We start from the raw sequence: 9,081 nt of genomic DNA, 5'->3' as shown, positions 1-9,081 counted from the left end.
CAGGTAGTGGTTGCAGATCCCCTGAATGGGTCAGGGCCAGCGGATGGGAAACTGTGGAGATGCTTTGCACAGGATTATGATGTGACTGAAGTGGGCAGAATGAAACCAGAGAAGAAAATAACACACAGATTCAGATATTCCCTCAGATTCCCTTCAGGTTCCCTCAGATATGGGAAGGTTCTCCTGCACAAGTGTTTGGAAAAGGGACATGGCTGCTAAATAGCGCTGGAGTTTTCACTCCAGCTCTAAAAAAGTCTGTTTCTTGTTCTTAGCCCAGACTCTGTGTGTTCCTCTCTTCCTGGCTGTGTCACCACAAGTCACTGCATGAAGCTGGCTGTGAATGCAGAGCTTGGGCTCCAGCCAGCACAGGCTGTCATTGCCCGGCTCACACACAGCCATTCACAGCCTCCTTCCTCAGGATCGACGGGATGCATGAAATGCTGCTATATCAGATACCACACTTCAATCCCCAAACCACCAAAGAGTTACACTGCCAGGAGACAACAGCCCAGAAAGAAGCCAGAAAAGAGCTGAAAACGAAATACTCTCCAGATAGGGGATTAAGTTCCAGGCAGGTTTTAAAAAATACTGCAAAATACTCTTATCCATAAAAGCCTTTCTACTGCAAAGTACTGATACTTTTTCGAGCCTCATAAAAACTGATGAAAGAGCCTACACAAAATAATGATTCTCACAAGAGACACTATGCAGAGACTCCAGGAAATTCACTGGTTTTGATGTTGATATTTTGCGTGAAGGTGTTTCAGTAACACCACCATGAAGGGCAGTGAACAGAATTTGACAGCATTTAGAAGGGAACAGGATTCACGTGCTTGCATTCCTGACCTCTTTGTTCTATAGTGCAAGGTGAGCTCTGTAACAAACACATCAGAGCAGCTGTTCGACAAAAACCTTGTAGATTGACCTTACTGCTAATTTCAAATGTATTCTGTAAGAAAGAAACACTCTATTTCCAGGAAAAACAAATAAAACAGACTAGAACATCACCTCTAGCAATGACATGAAGTAGAATATGCTTAAGGAAAATAAACTGGCACTATTTGCTTACATCTCTTAGCTTTGCTGATTCATGTTTATTTGGTAAAATACACTGAAAGGAAAAATACAGAGGAATTAAGGTACACAGAGTTTTGATTGGAAGGCCCTGCAAATGGACTCATTATTTTGTGTTTGCTCTGGTGAGAAAATACAGCTGCAGCCCCTGCTGCATGTAAGTCTGTACGGACTGATGAGATGCTGGCACTGGCAAAGAGAGGATGAGGATGGCTGTAAAGCCTTCACCACTGAAGCCCTCCTGTGCAGGCAGGACAGGCCAAGGACAGGCAGCAGGACAAAGTCCTCCAGACTTCTCTATCTGAGACAGAAAGGCACAAAAAAGTTCTGTTGGGATGTCTTAACAGCCAAGACCATCCATAGCACATCTCCCAGTGTGAGCAGCTTGCAGGGGAAGTTATTTTAAGTGCTTCAATGCAGCAATGGCTTTATTGCAACCATACCATACTTATACTGGCATAAAAAATATACTTTATGCTCCCGACTAATTTTTGAAAAAATATTCTTTTACTATTTTCAGCTGCCCACGCTGTTGGCAGAAAAAGGGCTCTGGAGAAATTCTGCTGGAGATCCTGCACAAAGCCAGTGACAGCTTCTGGGAGAGTGCCATGGGAAGCATGGAAAAGAATTATTTGTATTAATGCAGCTACAAAGCTTTTATTCTGTGGATCCCAAAGCACCTTAAAATGTTACAGTCTTTCACAGAGAAGAGAAAACATCCGGAGTTCAAAGCATCACCTAATGGGCCATAAAATGAGACAGGCAGCACCCCTGATCCCAGTGTCCTCCCTTTCCTTTCTCTACACTGAGTAGGCACTGGAATCATCATCTGTGGGGCAGCCACTGTGTTTTAGGGAGATAAGGATAGGTACAGTCATGATAAAGTGGGCCATTCCTGCAGGACACCAATATTAAGGTGTTGCAGAGGAGGTTTGGAGAACTAAGTGATGCAGGTCAGCCATAACTTTCCTCTAATGTCAGAGGCTAAGAACTACATCCAGCAGCTCTTGTTATATGTGACAATGGATCCATTGGTTTTAACATTAAACAAAAACCCAACACCTGTCAAAAAAAAAAACCAGCATGAGATCAAAGAGAAATATCTGCAAAGAAAACAAGACAAGACTTCAAAGCCCTTCATTGATTCTGTCACACTAAAGTCACCGTGTCCTGAGGCACTGCTCTGCATCTCCATCTATTTTGTGTTTAGATACCACAACCACCACAGTGTTTTCAAGTGTAATTAACTGACACTGAAATTACTTATGCTGCTGCCACCCCATGAAGGTCTCGGAGGCTGGCACACATCCCAGCACATTACTCACTCTAACACAAGATGTCAACATCTCAGAGCAAGGACTCCTCTCACTGTCAGAGTTTCAGAGCTCTCACTATGCATGTTGCCTGCACTGGCAGTGGACCATGCTCAGTCCTGCCTGTGATGAGCTGCTAGACCAGAGGGCTTAACCTGGGCTGGTTCACTGGCAGGAGGTGAAAGCCCCACATGCTTCATATCATGTCTGTGAAATCATCAGATCCTACAAGAGCCCTTTAAAAGGTTAATCCTTGACAATCAAATAGTAACTTCCATTCAAATATCCTAAAAAGGGGGAGAGGGAGTAGAAAGGGATGAGTAAAATCCCCAGGAGCAGCAAAATACCACTGTGTAATGTCTGAAATTGTCATTATTTCACAGCATAATTGCATCGTTGTTGGGCACAAGGAGAGGCGTGTCAGACAGCTCTGGTGATGGCTGCATTCCTAGCAGTGCACATACAGTCTGTAGGACACATGTTTACTCCTCCAGGGCCCAGCAGAGTTAAGAAAATAGTTTTGCAACCTCAGAAATAGCTCCCTGCTTTTTGCCAAACAGCAAAAGATATATGCCTGTGTGATAGGGCAGTGTTTGACACACAGTTGTAATGTCAGTATCCCAGGGAGCATTTATCAACCTTGGCATGAATCTCTTGGCTCAACACAAGGACTGTTACCATCCAAGGAGAGTCTCTGAAGTGGACAGGTATAAGTGCAGTCTCATTTTCTCACTACTTCCAGAAGCCTTTTAATGACAGAGCTGTGTCTGCCCCATGAATTTCTTGGAAAATTCAGGTAGTAACAAAGTGTGAGGTTTAGCAGAAAGTAGTAGGAAGCTGGGAAAAAAGAAGGGAAATACCACCGTGTGTTTTGTGTAAGGTTTAGTGACAAACTGTTCTGCTCTGACATTTAGACCCCAGCTTGTTCTGTGGAGCTTTGGGTGCTGTATCAGTGCAGGTCATGGTTTCATTAACTGTAGCTGGGAAATAGATGGGAGTCACCATGTTGCTGAAACCCATGTAAATATACAAATCCTAAGTGGAGCCTCGGGCTTTATGAAGACCGTTCCCAGCCCTGAGAATGGGGCATGTACATCCTCTTGTGACTGCACAGAGCCATGACCAGCACATCACTGAATCCCTACTGTAAGTTAACCTCAAGTTAAAAGAAGAATAGGGACTTTAGGCTTTCCTTCAGGACTAACAACGTGGCAGTAAACAGAATGGTGCCAAGCACAGGACTGCAATGTTGATGGGATAACACTGAATGACACGGAGAAATTATCTGCATTGTAATGACACAGGGTGGTTGCTGGCTTGTTGAGGTCACTGAGAATATTCTTGATATTAAAGGGTGGGGCAGTGCAAAATTTGTTCTCTATTTTTGCATATCCTAAATGACAAAGCACTCATCAGACTTATAACCATGATCTAAGGACAAAGGTAAAAGAGCCTCCTAAGCCCCAGTTGCACTTCATGGCAGGTAAAATCCACTGCATTTGTCCCTTGGACTGAGTGCTGCCATGTCACGGTCAGCACAGAGCCTCCTGCACAGTGCAGGGGTAACAGCACCCCAAAGCCTTGTGCTGAAAAGCTGATATGGTGTTTGTTCAGAGAAACTGAGCAGACACAGAGCTCTACTCTCATAAATGAGAGGGCCCATCAAAGAGAGCTTCTAAGGTAAATACATCCTCTTAGCAGGGCCTTATCTCTGCCCAGCAGATCAAAGAGCACTCCTGCACCGCTGCACAGCGTGCAGGCACTATCACCAGTGCTCTGCAGAACAGGCTGCCTGGCTTGATGGCTTGCAGGCCTGTGAGACATGCATCACACGTGGAACTCGTGATGATGAGTTTGGGGATTTTTCAATAAACAGATATCTAATGTTAGACTGCCATTTGGGAACCTAACCTAACACCCTGACCTTCAGAACACAGAAAGCTTCACAGCACCCAAGGAGTCCCAGTGAAGGGACTTTTCAAAGATGCAAATTAATTTTATCAGCCACCAAAAAGGGATAATTCAAAAATGTGTTTGAAAACGTTCTCAGGACCTGCATGTGCCCTGAAGTACTCACTAGCCACCAACACTTGTGATTTTCTAAAAATGTTTTCCATTTTAACTTTTTTCTGTCTCCATTGCCTGGTGAAAGATACATACACAAAAAACAGGCCAGGCAGGAGGAGGCGGCAGAACTTCTTATACCCAAAGTGCTGTCAGATATATAACACCAAGCTTGAAATTGGCAATCTTAGGTCACTTCTAAAATCAGTAATTTCCAGCAAAGGTTTGATTTTGAAGGAATAATGTCACATCTAGGAGATTATGAAAGGGATAGTTATTCCTTTGGTGGAAGAAGGAGCTACCCACTTGCTGGCCTATCTCAGCAACCTGGGGTAGGATTTGTTATAAAAATCCTACTCTGCTGACAGAGAAGAGGTAACCACTGGAAAAGGATGGTTAGTTACCTTTCCCTTTCAGGTTCACTGGATGTGTGATCTGCTCTGACTGCCCTCTTTCATCCTTCCTGGGGCAATGGCTGGAATGTTCTGCTGCCAACAGAATGCATAAAAGGGATCAAATGAATCTGAGGCCACAAATGAGTTATGTAACCAGGAATGGCTGATCCTGCACTACTCAGCTTCTCATGACGTCAAGGTTGATCCCTGGGCAGTCTCCAGCAAACTGGGTCTGAATCCAATGCTGCCATTCTTGGGTTAATTTAAAAGGAGATCCTGTCATGAAAAGTCTCCACTTCGAGGTTATGTGCCCTACAAGATACTAGTAATATAACCAGAAAACATTGGGTACTACATTAAAAAGATTCATATGTTCTAAGAAGAGAAGTTAAAAAGCAGAATAAATAAGACTTTGACTAAAAAGAAGCATGCAGTGTAGTATTCAAAACAAACCCCTCAGCACCAGCATAACACTGCTTTCAAATTTGTCAGAGGCAGAGGGGAACTGAAATAATTTTAGCCATAATTCCCCATACACTCATGGCAAAAAAGGCATGTTTTACACTGAATTAGTTACAAGCTTGAGTCAGGCACATTGTACACACTCTTTACTTATATGATCCCATGTCTGTCTTCCACAGAGGCTCTGCTTCACTCAGTCCACAAGACAGATGCAGAGGAACTTCCTCTGACTCACCAGATCAGATGAACCCTATTAGCTTCAAGTCAAGAGCACAAAATGAATCAAAGTGCCTTTTTCAAGCAGAAGAGCCCTGCTAGAAGGAACAGCGGGAACAAACAAAGCTCAGGAGAAAGCTGAGTGCAAAGACTGAGCAGGAATATTATTAAGTGAATAAGAAAAGCCAACAGGGAGCTTGAGGGAGAGAGGGGAAGGAATTTATGCATTAACTTGCCCTGTCACTGTGGGGTTTGTCCCCTTTCAGGCATTTGGATCACAGTTCTCCTCTCTTCAAAAGCAATGATAAAACCTCCCTTTATGCACTGGTGCAGAGTCTGGCCCTGCATGGCAATTTATGACGTCAAATGTACAGGTCAATTAATCCTTCCAGTCTTGGTGAGGCAAGAGATATCTCCATGGCCCAAAGGCCCTCTCTGAGTGGTAACTGAAAAACAGAGATCTGACTTTCTCCAAGTCACAAAGTATATCCTTGGCAGAGCTGGGAAGGGTTCAGAAAACTGTAGGGTGCAGAAATCCCAGTTCTGAGCTCAGCCCATGCATAAACAGATCACAGCTTTTAATGGCTGCTGCCAACCACGCTGACAAAGGGTTCTGGGATGGGCTGTCTTTGTGTCCTGGCGGCTCCTCTCACAGGCTCCGTGCATTGATTCACCTGGTAGTAGGAGAACAGTTCCAGGGCAATGATGAGATACACAAACAAGGTCAGCTGCCCTCCCACTACGAGAAAGGAGAGTAAAACCATTACAGTGAAGCAAGAACTCACACCCCAAGTGCCCACAGCTTCCTGAGTGCAGACAGTGGAAGAAACTCCCCTATGTTTGCTAATCTGACTGCAGATATCTCTGTTCATGAAGTCTGCCAGATGCATTCAAAACAGACACCTAAAGTCATTCTCTTGTCTAAAACAAGATACAGTGGCACTCAGATGTGCAGGTATGATTTTATTTTAGATGTACTTGGAACTAAACTCAGCCCAGCTGCTTGTGAACACACTCACAGCTTCTACTGTGAGGGGCCTCCTGAAGGGATGGGAGCAGCCAGCCTCACCCCCACTGGAATTTGTTCAGCAGTGAGATACAGGGACCCTAATGAGAAACAAGCTCTGCACTGGAAAGGACAACCAGGACAAGCTGTCAGTGAGGACATCAGAAACACCACTGGAAAGCAATTGTTTGGCAACACGTGAGCCCAGCGGTGCCAGAAGAGCTGTCATCTGCCACAGTATTTAAAATAGGAAGTGACTGTGGGAGGGTTTGTTTGTATTTTTTAATAGCAGCCAGTATAGATGGCTAAAACCATAGAACACAACAGAAAAACCCTCTACCCTCACTCTAATACCTTTCTCTCTTCCCAGGTATCACTGTGCCATTCAGATGGTGCCATTAAATCTCTATTTGCACACAGCAGCCCTACACAACAGCCCATATAAAAACAGGAACACTGAGAAAGCGGCTTCATGCACTATCATTTATTATTCCACTTGACTGAATGTCAGCCACATGCCTGTCAGACCCATTGCTCCGTGGAGACATGCAGACACACAGAGAAGCTACAGTATGTTCTGAGTCCAGCCTGAAACAGCCCACCCCAGACACAGAAACACAGAGGGGATGAGTAGCACAGACCCCAGGAGAAAAAAAATCCCATTTTCTGCAACTTTTTGAAGCTCCCAGTGATTTAGTTGTTTCAGCAGATGGAGCCATTGCAGTATTCACCATGGATTGCAAACTAGGCCAGTTCAGGCTGTTCAAAGGGAAAAAACCTGCCTGCTCTGAGGACATTTTCAAAAGAATCCTTGGCTGTATCCAGGCAAGTGTGTGTCACTTAGGCAACTACATGCTCTTTTAACAAATGGACTGGCTTGCCCTGAATGTCCTAGGACTGATTTTTAGATCTACGGGATCATTAGTATCACAACTGAAGTTTATGGTTTTAACATGCATTTCAAAGCATGTTTCCAAATCAAGCCCACTCAGTAGTTCTGGTATAAAACCCCCAACCTTTGCCATGAGAAGGACCCAGTTCCCCTTACTGGTGCTAAAATTCATGTTTTTTAAAGGCCTGATGTCACTACCATGGAAATGGCATCTAGTTGCAATTGCTGAATTGTTGTGTTGCAGGATAGTCCTGGCTAATGGAGTGGGGCTTTCAGAATATCTGCACACACACATATTGAGGAAATTAATACAAATAAGAGCACAACAATTCAAGTTTCCAGAAATACTGTCCCTTATGAGTATGACTCCTTAAAGGTTGTAAGAAGATAACTATGATCATAAACTTGGGCATGAAACAGCAAGCAATTCATGGTACAATTAGAATTTAAGATAAATGGATTAATAATCTCCTGCTCAAGCATCTAATTAAAAAGAAGCTGAATTCATCAAAGGCTGCTGTTGACATTATACATTACTGAAGGGGAATGGGGATTTAATATCCCCTTGGTATGAAAACTCATTACAATTTTCCCTGATGAAGGCTACACATATACAAAGGGCCAAAGATTATAACACTTAATACAGAAAGACAAAATGACAGAATTGACCCCAGCTTTGCATCCTGTGTAAGAACTGCTCACAAGCTACACAATGACTTCGTGAGTCTTCCCCCACATACTTTTAAATGCTTTGTCATTTTCAGGGTTACAGATAACACAGAAGCTCCTCTACGGTGACAGCCACACCAGCTCTGGGCCAAGCTGCCACGGCACTGCTGGTAAAGCAGGGTAACCCTTCCAGCCCAAACCAAATCTCTCACCTGGAGCTGTGGCTTTCACCCCACAGCAGGGAATGTCGCACTGAAAGCAAGTCCAGAGGCTGCAACACCAAACCTACACTTTCAGCACCGTGACCCTAAGAAAGACATGAATGTTTTGTTGTATCATCCAGGGACACCTGGGCCCTATGAGTAACCTGCCATAAATCAAGGGGAATTGGGTGAAACTCAACTCACAGAAAGGCTGGACAGAAACCAAAGACATGCATCCAAGGAATTTCTGCCACGAATTTCCTCTGAAGGCTGGAGGTCCAGCTTCTGATCTATCATTCCTTCCCAGACTCCAAATCAAAGACTTCTCATTGCACTGACTCCTGTGGTAGTTTTGGATTGAAACAGCTATTGAAATTGAGGCCACAAATCCCTTCTCATTTGGGAATAAATCTAAATTTAGACCCTAGTCTTCAAATGAATGCATGAAGCTGATCTACCTCACTGCATTACTAATGTTCTTTACAAATATATAATGTCCTAAAGGCATTTTGTTTCCCTTTGTGTATATGTGGCAAAGAATTGGAGTAAAAAGATGGATACTGCTAGGAATACCCATCATTATACAGACCAAACAATTAATAGCAAAGCAGTTCACCGACCTTCTTAAAATATCTTTCTATAAAAACTGCAGGAAGCACAAGCAAAAGAGAAGCTGGAAAAAAGGAAATAATAAAAATTATGAAGTAATTGTATTCTCCACAGTGTGAAGACATGGCTGGTATGTGCGGCCAGAGGCTGGGCTGGGGCTGAACTTGCTGGCAGCAAT

Source organism: Corvus brachyrhynchos, unplaced genomic scaffold, assembly GCF_000691975.1.
Source record: "Corvus brachyrhynchos isolate BGI_N302 unplaced genomic scaffold, ASM69197v1 scaffold26, whole genome shotgun sequence".
Lineage (NCBI taxonomy): Eukaryota > Metazoa > Chordata > Aves > Passeriformes > Corvidae > Corvus > Corvus brachyrhynchos.
Note: the sequence above shows the minus strand (reverse complement) of the source record.